General features: G+C 39.1%; 1 protein-coding gene across 6 annotated transcripts in view; it reads left to right on the top strand.

Moving 5' to 3' along the window:
* Positions 1 to 22,272, top strand: part of VPS8 (VPS8 subunit of CORVET complex) — a 299,574-nt gene that overhangs the window by 242,589 nt on the left and 34,713 nt on the right. The window lies entirely within an intron of this gene.

Below are 22,272 nucleotides of genomic sequence, written 5' to 3'. Positions count from 1 at the left end.
ATTTTTGCTATGTTTTCTCTTACCATTTTTATTTCTCTGATAGTTGACTTGTCCCTGGTTGTAGGTGTGCTTTCCTTGCTCTTTTTTATGATTTCAGCCAGCATCCGTGTCAGGGAAGGATTGTAGAACAAAAATAACACCTTGCTGGCTCTGTTGACTAACAGCAGGTTCTAGCTTCAAAGCGGTGTGCCAAAAATGGATGCCTTTTCTCTGCCTTCAGAATCCCCTTTTCAAAGGAAAAAAAGAATAGAAATGAAATATGTTGTCTGAAAAGCCTTATAACGTGCTGCACGTGAAACCCTCTTTCACTCTTGTCAAGACAGCAAGGGCAGGCGCAACCACAGTGGTGATTGTTGCCGCTCAGAACCATCACACCGTAACATGAGGAGCTGGAAAGGGTGTCAGCCACATAGTCGCACTCAGTAAGCAAAGGAGGAAACTGGAATCCAGAGGGAAATTTTTTACCTCTCTCAAATGTCCCATGGGACACACTTCTACCATAGAGGTTAAAAACATGTGCTTTGGATTCAGTGATTGACTCATCTACTTTATCTGAATAACCTTGAGTGAGTCAGCCTCTCTGTTTCCTCCTCTGTAAAGTGATGATGCTCCTCTCAGAACTGCCCTAAAGATTAAATGAGAAACAATATAAGTGCCTGACGCTGTGTTTGACACATATTAAGTACTCAGTAAATTATAACACAAGTACTCAGCTGTTACTGAAACTAGTATTAAAACACAAGTCTCCCAACTCCTAGTCAGATGTCCTTTCATCTGTCCTTTATTATGCTACTTATATACTATTGTCCATTCAGCAAGTATTTCTTTATACTAGAAAGTGAGCTAAGAAGCAGACTACAGAGATTAAAAATACAATCCCTGTTCTCAAGGACCTCAGCATTTAATTGGAAAGGTAGACAGGTTGCACTGACAGTTACCAGACTACTTGACACGTGCCATGCAGGGTGCGCAGGGTGCTGCAAGAGTGTGCGGGAGAGGCCCGGTTTTGAAATGACTAAGCTCCTTTAGTACAACTCTTACATTCTTTATGGTAAAGAGTCCAGTGAAGAAACTTGAGAAATGGTTAGCTGCTCCCCTACAACTTTGTTACTAGATTGTAATGAAAGCAAATCCTACCATACTTAAAGACATTTATTAAATTAAGATCATGAAAACATTTTATCCAGTTGACATATCATGAATACCTTTTATTTTAGCAATGAGGGTTCATTTCTAATATTTACCATTCTGATTAATAAGACATTGATTTCACCAATAGAAAATTTTTCTGCTGTCTTTTGAGCTAATGAGCAAAGTCTTAGGTGTTGGTCAATATATGAACAGCTTTTAGGAGCTGCCTTTGGAAGTTCATGTGAGCTGCAGTTTCTGAAATGTGGATTCTTGTTTAGAGCCACTGACCACCCCTGACTTGAAGCCTAAACTTAATAGCACATACTTAATATTGCACTGTTTATGGTGTGTAGAATAACTTTAAAGTATATATCATAACAGGTGCCTCTCCCAAACCAAAAGGTCAAGGAAGGCTTCCCAGTAGAGGTAAAGCTTGATCTAGCCTGGAAACACAAGGCAAAAGGTATTCCAGGCAGACATGGGTGAGCTAGGAAATGGAGGCAGTTCTGTTTGTCTTAAGTATGGGATCTTGCAGAAGCCTGGTGAAGTAAACGGGAGTCCAGATCACAGAGCCCCAGTCTGTGAAGTTTGCTTTTTATCTCAAGGATAAGTGTTTCCATCAAACATGAGGCAGAAAGACCAATTAGAAGAAAAAAGGTCCTAAGCCTATGCTATGTTAATAGAATGAGGAGGTGAGATAGATTTAGGTCTTAGCCTTTTTATTCTCCCCACAAACCTTTTTGACACCGTGAGTTAGGTGTCCTTCCCTTTTTGAGCTCTCAGAGTACCCTGAACTAGTCCTTACAAACATACTTATCTGGTTGTGTTGAAATTGCCTCTTTGCTTATATGTGTCCCCCATTAGACTCTCTGCCTCATAAGGGCAGGGCCCGTAGCAGTTCTGTTTCCTGTTGTCTATCTAAGTGTAGAACAAAGTATGCAGTCACTCAGTAGTTGTTGCGTGAATGAGAGACATGGAAGAGATTCTGTAGGACTTCATAGTTGTTTATGGGAAGTGAGGAGAAAAAAGAAGTTTCTGCTGAATAACTGGAGAAAGAACAAATGAAGCATCATTGCTGTTCTGGGCTTGTATTCCCAGCATGGTCAGTTCCTTACTGTTTAAGCTCTATCAGCAATACTCCAAGCGAGACCAGTGTGAAGCTCAGCACCTCATTGTTACTTCCCTAGTTGGATATGTATATTTGTGTGTATGTGTTTGTGTGTGCATATATATATGCATCTACATATATATTCTGGTTGTCATCCTGGAGCTACAGTCCCTCTTCCCAAAGTTGCACTGACAGATGGGAGCACCAAGAGTGTCTGTTGAACAGTGTGACTGCCAAAGTGACATGTGTAAGAAACACAAAAGAGCAGCAGTGTTCTTGATTTAAGCCAAAGATTCTCTGTTGACCAATAACTGAAGAGAGTGCTCAGTGACTCTACTGCATATTGGCCCTGCAAAGAGCTCTGCTCAAGCGCCGACGAGTCAGGAGCCATGTTCTGTAGGTCCTGCTAGCTCGGGATACGCGGCTTATGTAGAAGTCACTCTCCTATTCTGCTGCCATGTCAGGGCCTGGCAGACGCCATGAGCATTTTGTATTTGTGATATTCTTTCAGAAAGCTCTGGATTAGAAATACTTATCATACGTAATAATATATCTATAGCATTTAAAATTTGTATATCATATTTATCTTTTGTATATAAAATTTCTTCTTAATGGGCTCTAACTGATAACTTCAATAAAAAAGTAGGAAGACACATATGCTTCCCTAGGACTTCTTCAGTGTTTGATCATAGATAACTAGAAATTAGAAGCATTTTCCTTAGATAAAAATTGTCCTAAAGTCCATTGCACTAAACTCCCTAGCATAGATCCAAATAGGAGGTGCTGAAGTGTTTGAGGTGGATTAAAGGAGTTTAGAGGGTTAGTTGAAGGCAGCATCAAAAACGTCTCAGCTATGATGCAGCACTTCTTGACTACTGTAGAAACACCAACCAGGAACTTGTGTGGCAAAGTTGGCATTGTTACATGCATAATAATCAGAGAAAGCAGTTTTGTCTTATTCTTGATCACAAAAGCATGGTTACACTCTGAGCCATCCCCTGTTTTAGATGAACCTTCTCTGCTGTTGTGTTCTCGCTGGTAGATCCACTATAAGGGGTACAGTTAATGTTCTTCTCAGAATGACTTCTTCCAGTTAGGGAGAAGGTACTGGGAGTGGCATAGTGGGAAGCCTTTCTAATAGTTCTGGGTAATTCAGTAAATATTCAACAAGCCTCTAAGGTGCCAGGACTTGGAGGAACAAAGGTCAGTGAAAAATAGTTCTTGCAGAAGGAAAAGACCTACAAAAACAAACCCAAAACAATGAAGAAAATGGTAATAGGAACATAAATATCAATAATTATCTTAAGTGTAAATGGATTAAATGCTCCAACCAAAAGACATAGACTGGCTGAATGGATACAAAAACAAGACCCATATATATGCTGTCTACAAGAGACTCACTTCAGACCTAGGGACACATACAGACTGAAAGTGAGGGTATGGAAAAAGATATTCCATGCAAATGGAAATCAAAAAAAACCTGGAGTAGCAATTCTCATATCAGACAAAATAGACTTTAAAATAAAGACTATTACAAGAGACAAAGAAGGACACTACATAATGATCAAAGGATCAATCCAAGAAGAAGATATAACAATTGTAAATATTTATGCACCCAACATAGGAGCACCTCAATACATCAGGCAAATGCTAACAGCCATAACAGGAGAAATCGACAGTAACACTATAATAGTAGGGGACTTTAACAACCCACTTTCACCAATGGACAGATCATCCAAAATGAAAATAAATAAGGAAACAGAAGCTTTAAATGACACATTAAACAAGATGGACTTAATTGATATTTATAGGACATTCCATCCAAAAACAACAGAATACAGTTTCTTCTCAAGTGCTCATGGAATATTCTCCATGCCAGATCACATATTGGGTCACAAATCAAGCCTCGGTAAATTTAAGAAAATTGACATCATATCAAGTATCTTTTCCAACCACAACGCTATGAGACTAGATATCAATTACAGGAAAAAACTGTAAAAAATACAAACACATGGAGGCTGAACAATACACTATTAAATAACCAAGAGATCACTGAAGAAATCAAAGAGGAAATAAAAAAATACCTAGAAACAAATGACATTGAAAACACGATGACCCAAAACCTATGGGATGCAGCAAAAGCATTTCTAAGAGGGAAGTTTATAGCAATACAATCCTACCTCAGGAAACAAGAAAAGTCTCAAATAAATGACCTAACCTTACACCTAAAGCAATTAGAGAAAGAACAAAAAAAAAAACCCAAGTTAGCAGAAGGAAAGAAATCATAAAGATCAGATCAGAAATAAATGAAAGAGAAATGAAGGAGATGATAGCAAAGATCAATAAAACTAAAAGTTGGTTCTTTGAGAAGATAAACAAAATTGATAAACCATTAGCCAGACTCATCAAGAAAAAAAGGGAGAAGATTCAAATCAACAGAATTAGAAATGAAAGAGGAGAACTAACAACTGACACTGCAGAAATACAAAGGATCATGAGAGATTACTACAAGCAACTATATGCCAATAAAATGGACAACATGGAAGAAATGGGCAAATTCTTAGCAAAGTACAACCTTCTGAGTCTGAACCAGGAAGAAATAGAAAATATAAACAGACCAGTCACAAGCACTGAAATTGAAACTGTGATTAAAAATCTTCCAACAAACAAAAGCCAGGACCAGATGGTTTCACAGGTGAACGCTATCAAACATTTAGAGAAGAGCTAACACCTATCCTTCTCAAGCTCTTCCAAAATATTTCACAATTTGTATGGAAACACAAAAGACCCCGAATAGCCAAAGCAGTCTTGAGAAAGAAAAATGGAATTGGAGCAATCAGGCTCCCTGACTTTGGACTACACTACAAAGCTACAGTAATCAAGACAGTATGGTACTGGCACAAAAACAGAAACATAGATCAATGGAACAGGATTGAAATCCCAGAGATAAACCCATGCACCTGTGGTCACCTTATCTTTGATAAAGGAGGCAAGAATATACAATGGAGAAAAGACAGCCTCTTCAATAAGTAGTGCTGGGAAAACTGGACAGCTACATGTAAGTGAATGAAATTAGAACACTCCCAAACTCATACACAAAAATAAACTCAAAATGGATTAAAGACCTAAATGTAAGACCAGACACTGTAAAACTCTTAGAGGAAAACACAGGCAGAACACTCTATGACATAAATCACAGCAAGATCCTTTTTGACCCACCTCCTAGAGAAATGGAAATAAAAACGAAAATAAACAAATGGGATCTAATGAAACTTAAGACCTTTTGCACAGCAAAAGAAACCATAAACAAGATGAAAAGACAACCCTCAGAATGGGAGAAAATATTTGCAAATGAAGCAACTGACAAAGGATGAATCTCCAAAGTAAATAAACAGTTCATGCAGCTCAATATCAAAAAAACAAACAACCCAGTCCAAAAATGGGCAGAAGGCGTAAATAGACATTTCTCCAAAGAAGATATATAGACTGCCAACAAACACATGAAAGGATGCTCAACATCACTAATCATTAGAGATTTGCAATCAAAACCACAGTGAGGTATCACCTCACACCAGTCAGAATGGCCATCATCAAAAAGTCTACAAACAATAAATGCTGGAGAAGGTGTGGAGAAAAAGGAACCCTCTTGCACTGCTGGTGGGAATGTAAACTGATACAGCCACTATGGAGAACAGTATGGAGGTCCCTTAAAAAACTAAAAGTAGAACTACCATACGACCCAGCAATCCCACTACTGGGCATATACCCTGAGCAAACCATAATTCGAAAAGAGTCATGTACCACAATGTTCATTGCAGCACTGTTTACAATAGCCAGGACATGGAAACAACCTAAGCTTCCATCAACAGATAAATGGATAAAGAAGATGTGGCACATATATACAATGGAATATTACTCAGCCATAAAAAGAAACGAAATTGACTTATTTGTAGTGACCTAGAGTCTGTCATACAGAGTGAAGTAAGTCAGGAAGAGAAAAACAAATACCATATACTAACACATATATATGGAATCTAAAAAGAAAAAAAAGGTTCTGAAGAACCTAGGAGCAGGACAGGAATAAAGACGCTGATGTAGAGAACGGACTTGAGGACACAGGGTGGGGGAAGGGTAAGCTGGGATGGAGTGAGAGAATGGCATTGACATATATACACTGCCAAATGTAAAATAGATAGCTAGTGGGGAGCAGCCGCATAGCACAGGGAGATCAGCTCAGTGCTTTGTGACCACCTAGAGGCGTGGGATAGGAAGGGTGGGAGGGAGACGCAAGAGGGAGGGGATATGGGGATATATGTATATGTATAGCTGATTCATTTTGTTATAGAGCAGAAACTAACACAACATTGTAAAGCAATTATACTCCAATAAAGATGTTTAAAAAACAATGGAAGATGGAAAAAAACTTTTTTTCCAGTTGTCCACCAGTGAGATCTCCCAGTGCTCTTGGAAATTCTTTGTAGTAGCTTAGCAAGGAACTTCTCAGTAAGTCTAAGTTAGTTCCTTGGAAGAAGAGGCTGATATCAACCCCTGGACTCCAGGAGTTCCCTGTTTCTAGTGAAACCATTTCCTCATGTTGGGAACTTCCAGTGTTGCATAGTTTCATAGATCATTCCTACCTGACCTACACACTATAAATATGTACAGCCTTATCAGTAGCAAAGGGCCCCTCTCTACTGCACATAGGCCAGGCACTTGGAGGTCAACTATGCACAACCTAAATTGTGAGATTATAAGAGTTACGGGGAATACATGCATTCTGTTATTTCTCTGATTTAAACTGTTCACTCAATAAACTGTATTTTATATCCTAAATATATATATATATAGTTCTTGCTCTCAGCACACTTAAAAGTTAATGGTGACTGAACTGGTGGGCTGAATAGCCAAGCCTCCCAGAAATTGGTGCATAGCTTCTCAAATATTCAAGTTTAATACCAGAATTTAGAGCTGATTCTTTTTTTCCAAGTGTTCTGGTGAGGCAAACTTTTTATAGCTGGTTCCCAGTCTTGCCACTCATGTCAGGAATGTAGTTGACTGTACTTGCTCATGATTTTTATTGAATTATGGAGTGGGAGGGTTTGTTTTTTTTTTTTTTTTTTAGGGAAAAAGCCCCATAGAGCCACTGTTTCCATAGCAACAGGAAAAGCTGGCTGCAGTGTCTCAACTGACCAGCCCAAGAATGGCTGGTTGATAGTTTCACAAAAGTCAAGGGAACACAAAAGGAGAAAGCACTGAGAGATAGATGAAACATTTTCTAGATGTTGTGTGATGTTGGCTTAAGTAAAGATTCAGTTGCCTTTTTTAATTTAACTGAAGTGTAGTTGATGTACAATATTATATAAGTTACAGGTGTACAATATAGTGATTCACAATTTTTAAAGGTTATACTCCATTTATAGTTATTATAAAATATTGGCTACATTCCCTCTGTTGTACAATGTATCCTTATAGCTTATCTTATATGTAATAGTTTGTACCTCCCACTTTCCCTACCCTTACATTGCCTCTCCCCCTTTCCCTCTCCCCAGTGGTAACCACTAGTTTGTTCTCTATATCTGTGAGTCTGTTTCTTTTTTGTTATATTCACTAGTTTGTTGTGTTTTTTAGATTCCACATATAAGTGATATCATACAGTATCTGTCTTTCTCTGTCTGACTACTTTCACTTAGTATAATACCCTCCAAGTCCATCCATGTTGCTGGAAGTAGCAAATTTTCATTCTTTTTTATGGCTGAATAGTATTCCATTGTATGTTTATACATCTTCTTTATCCATACATCTGTTGATGGACACTTAGGTTGCTTCCAGTTGTTTCTTGGCAACTGTAAATTATAGTACTATGAACATTGGGGTGCATGTATCTTTTCAAATTAGTGTTATGGGGGGCTTTTTGGATATATACTCAGGAGAGGAATTTCTGGGTCATATGGTAGTTCTATTTTTACTTTAATGAGAAATCTCCATACTGTTTTCCACAGTGGCTGCACCAATTTACATTCCCACCAACAGTGTACAAGGTTTCCCTTTTCTCTACGTATTCACCAACATTTATTATGTGTTCTTTTTTATGATAGCCATTCTGACAGGTGTAAGGTGATATCTCATTGTGGTTTTGATTTGCATTTTCCTCATAGTTAGTTAGCAATGTTGAGCATCTTTTCATGTGCCTATTGGCCATCTGCATTTCCTCTTTGGAAAAAAGTCTATTCAGGTCTTCTGACCATTTTTTAATTGGGTTGTTTGTTTTTGATGTTGAGTTATATGAGCTGTTTATTTATTTTGGATATTAACCCTTATCAGTCATATCATTTGCAAATATTTTCTCCCCTTCAGTAGATTGTCTTTCATTTTGTTGATGGTTTCCTTCACTGTGCAAAAGCCTTTAAGTTTAATTAGGTCCCATTTGTTTATTTTTGCTTTTATTTCCATTACTCTAGGAGATGGATCCAAAAAAATATTACTACAATTTATGTCAGAGAGTGTTCTGCCTATGTCTTCCTCTAGGAGTTTTATGGTTTGGGGTCTTACATTTAGGTCTTTAATCCATTTTGAGTTTAATTTGTGTACGGTGTTAGAGAATGTTCTAATTTCATTCTTTTACATGTAGCTGTCCAGTTTTCCTAGCACCACTTTGTCTTTTCTCCAGCGTATATTCTTGCATCCTTTGTTGTAGATTATTGACCATAAGGGTGTGGGTTTATTTCTGAGCTCTCTGTTCTGTTCCATTGATCTGTGTGTCTCTTTTTGTGCCAGTACCATACTGTTTTGATTACTGAAACTTTGTAGTATACTCTGAAGTCAGGGAGTCATCTGCCTTAAGACTCTCTCTTAACTCCTGCAAAGATGCAATTCCTCATGAACAACAAAGTGGTAGCCCTTGATGATTGTATGCTGCCTCTTTCCTTAGAGTATTTGTCTTAGTAGGACTTCGATGCACATTATATCCAGATGTGATTTCCATGCCTCTATTGATTTAACAAAGAAAAACCCAGAGGACATGATTTGATCTTTGTTTTTGCACAGGCATGGTAGAATATCTCAGCAGGCCAGGTACCTCTTTATGCTGATGTGAAGAAGCTCAGGTGCAGTTGTCTTCAGACATCTGAAGGGTGCTGATTTGGAAGTAGAGGCATTCTTTGTAGTTCAGAGGACAGAACTGGTACCTGTGGGTAACTGCTATGTAGATGGAGATGTTGGCTTGGTATGAGAATTTTCTAACACTACCCATTACCAGAGGCGTGCCATGAGTGGCAGGATGTCTGTCTCTCAGAGCTGCTGCAGAGGGATTCCTGGCATGGGTGAGAGGTTGGATTCGTTGATTTTTAGATCTTTTTGAAGGTTAAGATCTTCTGAGTCTACAGTTGTATTAAACAAGTGGCATGTTTGTTGATGTGCTGAATGATTTTAGTTAGACCCTAACCCCCAGTCTGAATTAACAGAATATGTTGTCTATCAAGGAAAAACAAATCTGGACTTAGGTAAGAAGAAGACTTCATTCAAAAGAATTATTGCAATAAGGGGAGGGAGCTAGTACAATAGAGGGGAAGAGGCTATTCCATAGGGAGAACAATTTGACCAAAGGATCTGCAAGGGTCTCAAAGATCAGGCAAAAAGGAAATTTCTTTTATAGGGGCAGGTAAACAAGGCTAGAAAGAACCAAATATGGGGGAATAGATGGCAGAATCAGACAGTGATCAGGAAATGTCTTTCCTTGATGTCAGCTGATTCTCAGGAGACATCATTAAGGAGAGGTTATATGCTGGCTTGGGCTGAGTGTGGATCAGAGGCTTGGGAGAAGGAGAGAAGCTTAGATAACATTTGGTCATCAGTTAGCAAGCATTTCATTCTAATCAATCAGTGAGGACAAGCAGCTCAGCTTATCTTTTTTCAGGCAAAGCATGGAAATTTGATAGGTCTGTGTCTGGCCTTGTCATAGGTGAGCATGGGGGCTAGGTGAGTCTTCCCTGAGTCTTACGGGGAGGTGTGGTTCTTTGCAGTAAGCTGTTTTCTGTAACAGGGTGGGAGATTTTTTTTAACTGTGCTGTTTTCCAAGAGCTCAGGTGAAATAAAGTTTAACATGGTAATGGATCTGGCTATACTTGTTATGTTCTTTCCTTATTCTTTTTCTTTTTTTTAATTTTTGAATTTTATTTTATTTTTTTATACAGGAGGTTCTTATTAGTCATCAACTTTATACACATCAGTGTATACATGTCAATTCCAACCGCCCAATTCATCACACCACCATCCCCACCCCACCCCCATGGCTTTCCCCCCTTGGTGTCCATAAGTTTGTTCTCTACATCTGTGTCTCAACTTCTGCCCTGCAAACCGGTTCATCTGTACCATTTTTCTAGGTTCCACATACATGTGTTAATATACGATATTTGTTTTTCTCTTTCTTACTTAATTCACACTGTATGACAGTCTCTAGATCCATCCACGTCTCAACAAATGACCCAGTTTCATTCCTTTTTATGGCTGAGTAATATTCCACTGTATATATGTATCACATCTTCTTTATCCATTTGTCTGTCGATGGGCATGTAGGTTGCTTCCATGACCTGGCTATTGTAAATAGTGCTACAGTGAACATTGGGGTGCATTTGTCTTTCTGAATTATGGTTTTCTGTGGGTATATGCCCACTAGTGGGATTGCTGGATCATATGGTAATTCTATTTTTAGTTTTTTAAGGAACCTCCGTACTGTCCTCCATAGTGACTGTATCAATTTACATTCCCACCAACAGTGCAAGAGGGTTCCCTTTTCTCCACACCCTCTCCAGCATTTGTTGTTTGTAGATTTTCTGATGATTCCCATTCTAACTGGTGTGAGGTAATAGCTCATTGTAGTTTTGATTTGCAAATCTCCAATGATTAGTGATGTTGAGCAGCTTTTCATATGCCTCTTGGCCATCTGTATGTCTTCTTTGGAGAAATGTCTCTTTAGCTCTTCTGCCCATTTTTGGATTGGATTGTTTGTTTCTTTATTATTGAGCTGCATGAGCTGTTTATATATTTTGGAGATTAATCCTTTGTCCGTTGTTTCATTTGCAAATATTTTCTCCCATTCTGAGGGTTCTCTTTTTCGTCTTGTTTATGGTTTCCTCTGCTGTGCAAAAGCTTTGAAGTTTCATTAGATCCCATTTGTTTATTTTTGTTTTTATTTCTATTACTCCAGGAGGTGGATCAAAAAAGATCTTGCTGTGATTTATGTCAAAGAGTGTTCTTCCTATGTTTCCCTCTAAGAGTTTTATAGTGTCCGGTCTTACATTTAGGTCTCGAATCCATTTTGAGTTTATTTTTGTGTATGATGTTAGGGAGTGTTCTAATTTCATTCTTTTACACGTAGCTGTCCAGTTTTCCCAGTGCCACTTATTGAAGAGACTGTCTTTTCTCCATTGTATATCCCTGCGTCCTTTGTCATAGATTAGTTGACCATAGGTGCGTGGGTTTATCTCTGGGCTTTCTGTCTTGTTCCATTGATCTATGTTTCTGTTTTTGTGCCAGTACCATATTGCCTTGATTACTCTAGCTTTGTAGTATAGTCTGAAGTCAGGGAGTCTGAATCCTCCCGCTCCATTTTTTCCCTCAAGACTACTTTGGCTATTCAGGGTCTTTTGTGTCTCCATACAACTTTTAAGATTTTTTGTTCTAGTTCCATAAAAAGTACCATTGGTAATTTCATAGGGATTGCATTGAATCTGTAGATTGCTTTGGGCAGTATCGTCATTTTCACAATATTGATTCTTCCAATCCAAAAACATGGTATCTCTCCATCTGTTGGTATCATCTTTAATTTCTTTCATCAGTGTTTTATAGTTTTCTGCATATACGTCTTTTATCTCCCTAGGTAGGTTTATTCCTAGGTATTTTATTCTTTTTGTTGCAATGGTAAATGGGAGTGTTTCCTTAATTTCTCTTTCAGATTTTTCATCATTACTGTATAGGAATGCAAGAGGTTTCTGTGCATCAATTTTGTATCCTGCAACTTTACCAAATTCATTGACTAGCTCTAGTAGTTTTCTGGTGGCATCCTTAGGATTCTCTATGTATAGTATCATGTCCTCTGCAAACAGTGACAGCTTTACTTCTTCTTTTCCGATTTGTATTCCTTTTATTTCTTTTTTTCTCCGATTGCCGTGGCTAGGACTTCCAAAACTATGTTGAATAATAGTTGCGAGAGTAGACATCCTTGTTTTGTTCCTGATCTTAGCAGAAATGCATTCAGTTTTTCACCATTGAGAATGATGTTTGCTGTGGGTTTCTCATATATGGCCTTTATTATGTTGAGGTAGGTTCCCTCTATGCCCACTTTCTGGAGAGTTTTTATCATAAATGGGTGTTGAATTTTGTCAAAAGCTTTTTCTGCATCTATTGAGATGATCATATATGGTTTTTATTCTTCAGTTTGTTAATATGGTGTATCACATTGATTGATTTGCGTATATTGAAGAATGCTTGCATCCCTGGGATAAATCACACTTGTTCATGGTGTATGATCCTTTTAATGTATTGTTGGATTCTCTTTGCTAGTATTTTGTTGCGGATTTTTGCATGTATATTAATCAGTGATATTGGTCTGTAATTTTCTTTTATTGTCTGGTTTTTGTATCAGGGTGATCGTGGCCTAATAGAAGGAGTTTGAGAGTGCTCTTTCCTCTGCAGTTTTTGGAGGAGTTTGAGAAGGATGTGTGGTAGCTTGTCGCTAAATGTTGGATGGAATTCACCTGTGAAGCCGTCTGGTCCTGGACTTCTGTTTGTTGGAAGATCTCTTTTTTTTTTTTAACATCTTTATTGGGATATAATTGCTTTACAATGGTGTGTTAGTTTCTGCTTTATGACAAAGTGCATCAGTTACACATATACATATGTTCCCATATCTCTTCCCTCTTGTGTCTCCCTCCCTCCCACCCTCCCTATCCCACCCCTCCAGGCGGTCACAAAGCACCGAGCTGATCTCCCTGTGCTTTGCGGCTGCTTCCCACTAGCTATCTACCTTACGTTTGGTAGTGTATATATGTCCATGCCTCTCTCTCGCTTTGTCCCAGCTTACCCTTCCCCCTCCCCGTATCCTCAAGTCCATTCTCCAGTAGGTCTGTGTCTTTATTCCTGTCTTACCCCTAGGTTCTTCATGACATTTTTTTTTCTTAAATTCCATATATATGTGTTAGCATATGGTATTTGTCTTTCTTTTTCTGACTTACTTCACTCTGTATGACAGACTCTAGGTCTGTCCACCTCATTACAAATAGCTCAATTTCATTTCTTTTTATGGCTGAGTAATATTCCATTGTATATATGTGCCACATCTTCTTTATCCATTCATCCGCTTGTGGGCACTTAGGTTGTTTCCACCTCCGGGCTATTGTAAATAGAGCTTCAGTGAATATTTTGGTACATGACTGTTTTTGAATTTTGGTTTTCTCAGGGTATATGCCCAGTAGTGGGATTGCTGGGTCATATGGTAGTTCTATTTGTAGTTTTTTAAGGAACCTCCATACTGTTCTCCATAGTGGCTGAACCAATTCACATTCCCACCAGCAGTGCAAGAGTGTTCCCTTTTCTCCACACCCTCTCCAGCATTTATTGTTTCTAGATTTTTTGATGATGACCATTCTTACTGGTGTGAGATGATATCTCATTGTAGTTTTGATTTGCATTTCTCTAATGGTTAATGATGTTGAGCATTCTTTCATGTGTTTCTTGGCAGTCTGTATCTCTTCTTTGAAGAAATGTCTATTTAGGTCTTCTGCCCATTTTTGGATTGGGTTGTTTGTTTTTTATTGAGCTGCATGAGCTGCTTGTAAATTTTGGAAATTAATCCTTTGTCAGTTGCTTCATTTGCAAATATTTTCTCCCATTCTGAGGATTCGCTTTTTGTCTTGTTTATGGTTTCCTTTGCTATGCAAAAGCTTTGAAGTTTCATTAGATCCCATTTGTTTATTTTCGTTTTTATTTCCATTTCTCTAGGAGGTGGGTCAAAAAGGATCTTGCTGTGATTTATGTCATAGAGTGTTCTGCCTATGTTTTCCTCTAAGAGTTTGATAGTTTCTGGCTTTACATTTAGGTCTTTAATCCATTTTGAGCTTATTTTTGTGTATGGTGTTAGGGAGTGATCTAATCTCATACTTTTACATGTACCTGTCCAGTTTTCCCAGCACCACTTATTGAAGAGGCTGTCCTTTCTCCACTGTACATTCCTTCCTCCTTTATCAAAGATAAGGTGACCATATGTGTGTGGGTTTATCTCTGGGCTTTCTATCCTGTTCCATTGATCTATCTTTCTGTTTTGGTGCCAGTACCATACTGTCTTGATTACTGTAGCTTTGTAGTATAGTCTGAAGTCAGGGAGCCTGATTCCTCCAGCTCCGTTTTTCGTTATCAAGATTGCTTTGGCTATTTGGGGTCTTTTGTGTTTCCATACAAATTGTGAAATTTTTTGTTCTAGCTCTGTGAAAAATGCCAGTGGTAGTTTGATAGGGATTGCATTGAATCTGTAGATTGCTTTGGGTAGTAGAGTCATTTTCACAATGTTGATTCTTCCAATCCAAGGACATGGTATATCTCTCCATCTATTTGTATCATCTTTAATTTCTTTCATCAGTGTCTTATAATTTTCTGCATACAGGTCTTTTGTCTCCTTAGGTAGGTTTATTCCTAGATATTTTATTCTTTTTGTTGCAGTGGTAAATGGGAGTGTTTTCTTGATTTCATTTTCAGATTTTGCATCATTAGTGTACAGGAATGCCAGAGATTTCTGTGCATTAATTTTGTATCCTGCTACTTTACCAAACTCATTGATTAGCTCTAGTAGTTTTCTGGTAGCATCTTTAGGATTCTCTATGTATAGTATCATGTCATCTGCAAACAGTGACAGCTTTACTTCTTCTTTTCCGATTTGGATTCCTTTTATTTCCTTTTCTTCTCTGATTGCTGTGGCTAAAACTTCCAAAACTATGTTGAATAAGAGTGGTGAGAGTGGGCAGCCTTGTCTTGTTCCTGATCTTAGTGGAAATGCTTTCAGTTTTTCACCATTGAGGAGGATGCTGGCTGTGGGCTTGTCATATATGGCCTTTATTATGTTGAGGAAAGTTCCCTCTATGCCTACTTTCTGCAGGGTTTTCATAAATGGGTGTTGAATTTTGTCAAAAGCTTTCTCTGCATGTATTGTGATGATCATATGGTTTTTCTCCTTCAATTTTTTAATATGTTTTATCACATTGATAGATTTGTGTATATTGAAGAATCCTTGCATTCCTGCAATAAACCCCACTTGATCATGGTGTATGATTCTTTTAGTGTGCTGTTGGATTCTGTTTGCTAGTATTTTGTTGAGGATTTTTGCATCTATGTTCATCAGTGATATTGACCTGTAGTTTTCTTTCTTTGTGACATCCTTGTCTGGTTTTGGTATCCAGGTGATGGTGGCCTCGTAGAAGGAATTTAGGAGTGTTCCTCCCTCTGCTATATTTTGGAAGAGTTTGAGAAGGATAGGTGTTAGCTCTTCTCTAAATGTTTGATAGAATTCGCCTGTGAAGCCATCTGGTCCTGGGCTTTTGTTTGTTGGAAGATTTTTAATCACAGTTTCAATTTCAGTGCTTGTGACTGGTGTGTTCATATTTTCTATTTCTTCCTGATTCAGTCTTGGCAGGTTGTGCGTTTCTAAGAATTTGTCCATTTCTTCCATGTTGTCCATTTTACTGGCATAGAGTTTCTTGTAGTAATCTCTCATGATCTTTTTTATTTCTGCAGTGTCAGTTGTTATTTCTCCCTTTTCATTTCTAATTCTATTGATTTGAGTCTTCTCCCTTTTATTCTTGATGAGTCTGGCTAATGGTTTATCTATTTTGTTTGTCTTCTCAAAAAACCAGCTTTTAGTTTTATTGATCTTTGCTATTGTTTCCTTCATTTCTTTTTCATTTATTTCTGATCTGATTTTTATGATTTCTTTCCTTCTGCTAACTTTGGGGTTTTTTTGTTCTTCTTTAATTGCTTTAGGTGCAAGGTTAGGTTGTTTATTGGAGATGTTTCCTGTTTCTTAAGGTGGGCTTGTATTGCTATAAACTTCCCTCTTAGAACTGCTTTTGCTGCATCCCATAGGTTTTGGGTCGTCGTGTCTCCATTGTCATTTGTTTCTAGGTATTTTTTTATTTCCTCTTTGATTTCTTCAGTGATCACTTCGTTATTAAGTAGTGTATTGTTTAGCCTCCATGTGTTTGTATTTTTTACAGATCTCTTCCTGTAATTGATATCTAGTTTCATGGCGTTGTGGTCGGAAAAGATACTTGATACAATTTCAATTTTCTTAAATTTATCAAGGCTTGATTTGTGACCCAAGATATGATCTATCCTGGAGAATGTTCCATGAGCACTTGAGAAAAATGTGTATTCTGTTGTTTTTGGATGGAATGTCCTATAAATATCAATTAAGTCCATCTTGTTTAATGTATCATTTAAAGCTTGTGTTTCCTTATTTATCTTCATTTTGGATGATCTGTTCATTCGTGAAAGTGGGGTGTTAAAGTCCCCTACTATGAATGTGTTAGTGTTGATTTCCCCTTTTATGGCTGTTAGTATTTGCCTTATGTATTGAGGTGCTCTTATGTTGGGTGCATAAATATTTACTATTGTTATATCTTCTTGGGTCGATCCCTTGATCATTATGTAGTGTCTTTCTTTGTCTCTTGTAATAGTCTATATTTTAAAGTCTATTTTGTCTGATGTGAGAATTGCTACTCCAGCTTTCTTTTGGTTTCCATTTGCATGGAATGTCTTTTTCCATCCCCTCACTTTCAGTCTGTATGTGTCCCTAGGTCTGAAGTGGGTCTCTTGTAGACAGCATATATATGGGTCTTGTTTTTGTATCCATTCAGCCAATCTGTGTCTTTTGGTGGGAGCATTTAGTCCATTTACATTTAGGGTAATTATCAATATGTATGTTCCTATTCCCATTTTCTTAATTGTTTTGCGTTCGTTATTATAGGTCTTTTCTTTCTCTTGTGTTTCTTGCCTAGAGAAGTTCTTTCAGCATTTGTTGTAAAGCTGGTTTGGTGGTGCTGAACTCTCTCAGCTTTTGCTTGTCTGTAAAGGTTTTAATTTCTCCATCAAATCTGAATGAGATCCTTGCTGGGTAGAATAATCTTGGTTGCAGGTTTTTCTCCTTCATCACTTTCAGTATGTCCTACCACTCCCTTCTGGCTTGCAGAGTTTCTGCTGAGATCAGGTGTTAACCTTATGGGGATTCCCTTGTGTATTATTTGTTGTTTTTCCCTTGCTGCTTTTAATATGCTTTCTTTGTATTTAATTTTTGACAGTTTGATTAATATGTGTCTTGGCGTATTTCTCCTTGGATTTATCCTATATGGGACTCTCTGTGCTTCCTGGGCTTGATTAACCATTTCCTTTCCCATATTAGGGAAGTTTTCAACTATAATGTCTTCAAATATTTTCTCAGTCCCTTTCTTTTTCTCTTCTTCCTCTGGAACCCCTATATTTCGAATGTTGGTGCGTTTAATGTTGTTCCAGAGGTCTCTGAGACTGTCCTCAGTTCTTTTCATTTTTTTTTTCTTTATTCTGCTCTGCAGTCGTTATTTCCACTATTTTATCTTCCAGGTCACTTATCCGTTCTTCTGCCTCAGTTATTCTGCTATTGATCCCATCTATAGTATTTTTAATTCTATTTATTGTGTTGTTCATCATTGTTTGTTTCATCTTTAGTTCTTCTAGGTTCTTGTTAAATGTTTCTTGCATTTTGTCTATTCTATTTCCAAGATTTTGGATCATCTTTACTATCATTATTCTGAATTGTTTTTCAGGTAGACTGCCTATTTCCTCTTCATTTGTTAGGTCTGATGCGTTTTTATCTTGCTCCTTCATCTGCTGTGTGTTTTTCTGTCTTCTCATTTTTCTTATCTGACTGTGTTTGGGGTCTCCTTTTTGCAGGCTGCAGGTTCATAGTTCCCTTTGTTTTTGATGTCTGTCCCCAGTGGCTAAGGTTGGTTCAGTGTGTGTGTAGGCTTCCTGGTGGAGGGGATTAGTGCCTGTGTTCTGGTGGATGAGGCTGGATCTTGTCTCTCTGGTGGGCAGGTCCACGTCTGGTGGTTTGTTTTGGGGTGTCTGTAGACTTATTATGATTTTGGGCAGCCTCTCTGCTAATGGGTGGGGTTGTGTTCCTGTCTTGCTAGTTGTTTGGCATAGGTTGTCCAGCACTGTAGCTTGCTGGTCATTGAGTGAAGCTGGGTGCTGGTGTTGAGATGGTGATCTCTGGGAGATTTTTGCTGTTTGATATTATATAGAGCTGGGAGGTCTCTTGTTGACCAGTGTCCTGAAGTTGGCTCTCCCACCTCATAGGCACAGCACTGGCTCCTGGCTGCAGCACCAAGAGCCTTTCATCCACACGGCTCAGAATAAAAGGGAGAAGAAGTAGAAAGAATTAGTAGAAGTAGAAAGGAAGGAAGGAAGGAAGAAAAGAAAGAAAGGAGGGAAGGAAGGAAGAAAGAAAGGAGAAAAGAAGGAAAGTAAGAAAGAAAGGTGGGAGGGAGGAAGGAAGGAGGGAAGGAAGAAAGAAAGAAAGAAGATACAGTAAAATATAATAAAGTTATTAAATTAAAAAATAATAAGAAAAAAAAAACGGACGGATAGAACCTTAGGACAAAATGGTGGAAGCAAAGCTATACAGACAAAATCTCACAAGAAGCATACACATACACCCTCACAAAAAGAGGATAAGCGGAAAAAATCATAAATCTTGCTCTCAAAGTCCACCTCCTTAATTTGAGATGATTCGTTTTCTAAAGGAGGGAAGGAAGGAAAGAAAGAAAGAAAAAGAAAGAGAGAAGATAAAGTAAAATAAAGTTATTAAAATTAATTATTAAGAAAGAAAAATAAAAAAAAAAAACAATGGACGGATAGAACCCTAGGACAAATGGTGGAAGCAAAGCTATACAGACAAAATCTCACACAGAAGCATACACATACACACTCACAAAAAGAGGAAAAGGGGAAAAAATCATAAATCTTGCTCTCAAAGTCCACCTCCTCAATTTGGGATGATTCGTTTTCTATTCACGTATTCCACAGTTGCAGGATACATCAAGTTGATTGTGGAGCTTTTATCCGCTGCTTCTGAGGCTGCTGGGAAAGATTTCCCTTTCCCTTCTTTGTTCTCACAGCTCCCAGGGGCTCAGCTTTGGATTTGGCCCCGTCTCTGTGTGTAGGTCACTGGAGGGCGTCTGTTTTTTGCTCAGACAGGACGGGGTTAAAGGAGCCGCTGATTCGGGGGCTCTGGCTCACTCAGGCTGGGGGGACGGAGGGGTGCGGAGTGTGGGGCGAGCCTGCGGCAGCAGAGGCCAGCGTGACGTTGCACCAGCCTGAGGCGTGCCGTGCGTTCTCTCGGGGAAGTTGTCCCTGGATCCAGGGAACCTGTCAGTGGCGGGCTGCACAGGCTCCCCGGAAGAGGGATGTGGATAGTGACCTGTGCTCGCACACAGGCCCCTTGGTGGCGGCAGCAGCAGCCTTAGCGTCTCCTGCCTGTCTCTGGGGTCCGCGCTTTTAGCCGCGTCTCCTGCCCATCTCTGGAGTTCCTTTAAGTAGCGCTCTTAATCCCCTCTCCTCGCGCACCAGGAAACAGAGAGTGAAGAAAAAGTCTCTTGCCTCTTTGGCAGCTCCAGACCTTTTCTCGGACTCCCTCCCGGCTAGCCGTGGTGCACTAACCCCTTCAGGCTGTGTTCACGCTCCCAACCCCAGTCCTCTCCCTGCGCTCCAACCAAAGCCCGAGCCTCAGCTCGCAGCCCCGCCTGCCCTGGCGGGTGAGCAGACAAGCCTCTCGGGCTGGTGAGTGCCGGTCAGCACCGATCCTCTGTGCGGGAATCTCCCCGCTTTGCCCTCCCCACCCCTGTTGCTGTGCTCTCCTCGGCAGCTCCAAAGCTCCCCCCTCCGCCTCCCGCAGTCTCCGCCTGCGAAGGGGCTTCCTAGTGTGTGGAAACCTTTCCTCCTTCACAGCTCCCTCCCACTGGTGCAGGTCCCGTCCCTATTCTTTTGTCTCTGTTTTTTCTTTTGCCCTACCCAGGTACGTGAGGAGTTTCTTGCCTTTTGGGAGGTCTGAGGTCTCCTGCCAGCATTCAGTAGGTGTTCTGTAGGAGTTGCTCCACGTGTAGATGTATTTCTGGTGTATCTGTGGGGAGGAAGGTGATCTCCGCGTCTTACTCTTCCACCATCTTCCCCTCTGCCCTGTTGGAAGATTTCTAATCACATTTTCAATTTCATTACTTGTGATTGGTCTGTTCATATTTTCTATTTCTTCCTTGTTCAGTCATGGAAGGTTATACCTTTCTAAGAATTTGTCCATTTCTTCCAGGTTGTCCATTTTATTGCCATAGAGTTGCCTGTAGTGGTCTTGTAGGATGCTTTGTATTTCTGCGGTGTCTGTTGTAACTTCTTTTTCATTTCTAATTTTATTCATTTGAGTCCTCTCAGTCTTTTTCTTGATGAGTCTGGCTAATGGTTTATCAATTTTGTTTATCTCCTCAAAGAACCAGCTTTTAGTTTTATTGATCTTTGCAATTGTTTTCTTTGTTTCTATTTCATTTATTTCTGCTCTCCTCTTTATGATTTCTTTCCTTCTGCTAACTAAGGGTTTTGTTTGTTCTTCTTTTTCTAGTTCCTTTAGGTGTAAGGTTAAGATTGTTTGAGATTTTTCTTGTTTCTTGAGGTAGGCTTGTATAGCTATAAACTTCCCTCTTAGAGCTGCTTTTGCTGCATCCCATAGGTCTTGGATCATTGTGTTTTCATTGTCATTTGTCTCTAGGTGTTTTTTGATTTCTTCAGTGATCTCTTGGTTATTTAGTAATGCATTGTTTAGCCTCCACGTGTTTGTGTCTTTTACGTTTTTTTCCCCTGAAATTGATTTCTAATCTCATAGCATTGTGGTCAGAAAAGATGCTTGATATGATTTCAGTTTTCTTAAATTTACTGAGACTTGAATTGTGACCCAGGATGTCATCTATCCTGGAGAATGTTCCGTGCACACTTGAGAAGAAAGTGTAATCTCTTGTTTTTGTATGGAATATCGTATAAATATCAATTAAATCTGTCTGGTCCATTGTGTCATTTAAAGCTTGTGTTTGCTTATTTATTTTCATTTTGCCTGATCTGTCCATTGGTGTAGGTGAGGTGTTAAAGTCCCCCACTATTATTGTGTTACTGTGGATTTCCTGTTTTATAGTTGTTAGCAGTTGCCTTATGTATTTGGTGCTCCTATGTTGGGTGCATATATATTTATAATTGTTATATCTTCTTCTTGGATTGATCCATTGATTATTATGTAGTGTCCTTCCTTGTCTCTTGTAACATTCTTTATTTTAAAGTCTATTTTATTGGATATGAGTATTGCTACTACAGCTTTCTTTCTTTTTTTTCTTTTTTTCTTTTTTTTGTGGTACGCGGGCCTCTTACTGTTGTGGCCCCTCCTGTTGCGGAGCACAGGCTCCAGACGCACAGGCTCAGTGGCCATGCCTCATGGGCCCAGCTGCTCTGCTGCATGTGGGATCTTCCCAGACCGGGCACGAACCCGTGTCCCCTGCATCGGCAGGCGGTCTCTCAACCACTGAGCCACCCGGGATGCCCTACAGCTTTCTTTTGATTTCCATTTGCATGGAACATCTTTTTCCATCCCCTCACTTTCAGTCTGTATGTGTCCCTAGGTCTGAAGTGGGTCTCTTGTAGACAGCATATATATGGGTCTTGTTTTTGTATCCATTCAGCAAGCCTGTGTCTTTTGCTTGGAGCATTTGATCCATTCACGTTTAGGGTAATTATCGATATGTATGTTCTTATGACCATTTTCTTAATTGTTTTGGGTTTGTTTTTGTAGGTCCTTTTCTTCTCTTGTGTTTCCCAGTTAGAGAAGTTACTTTAGCATTTGTTGTAGAGCTGGTTTGGTGGTGCTGAATTCTCTTAGCTTTTGCTTGTCTGTAAAGCTTTTGATTTCTGCATCGGATCTGAATGAGATC

Source organism: Monodon monoceros, unplaced genomic scaffold, assembly GCF_005190385.1.
Source record: "Monodon monoceros isolate NGI ecotype Baffin Bay Population unplaced genomic scaffold, NGI_Narwhal_1 Super_Scaffold_11, whole genome shotgun sequence".
Lineage (NCBI taxonomy): Eukaryota > Metazoa > Chordata > Mammalia > Artiodactyla > Monodontidae > Monodon > Monodon monoceros.
The sequence above is the reverse complement of the archived record's forward strand: the minus strand, read 5'-3'. Positions and strand labels throughout refer to the sequence as shown.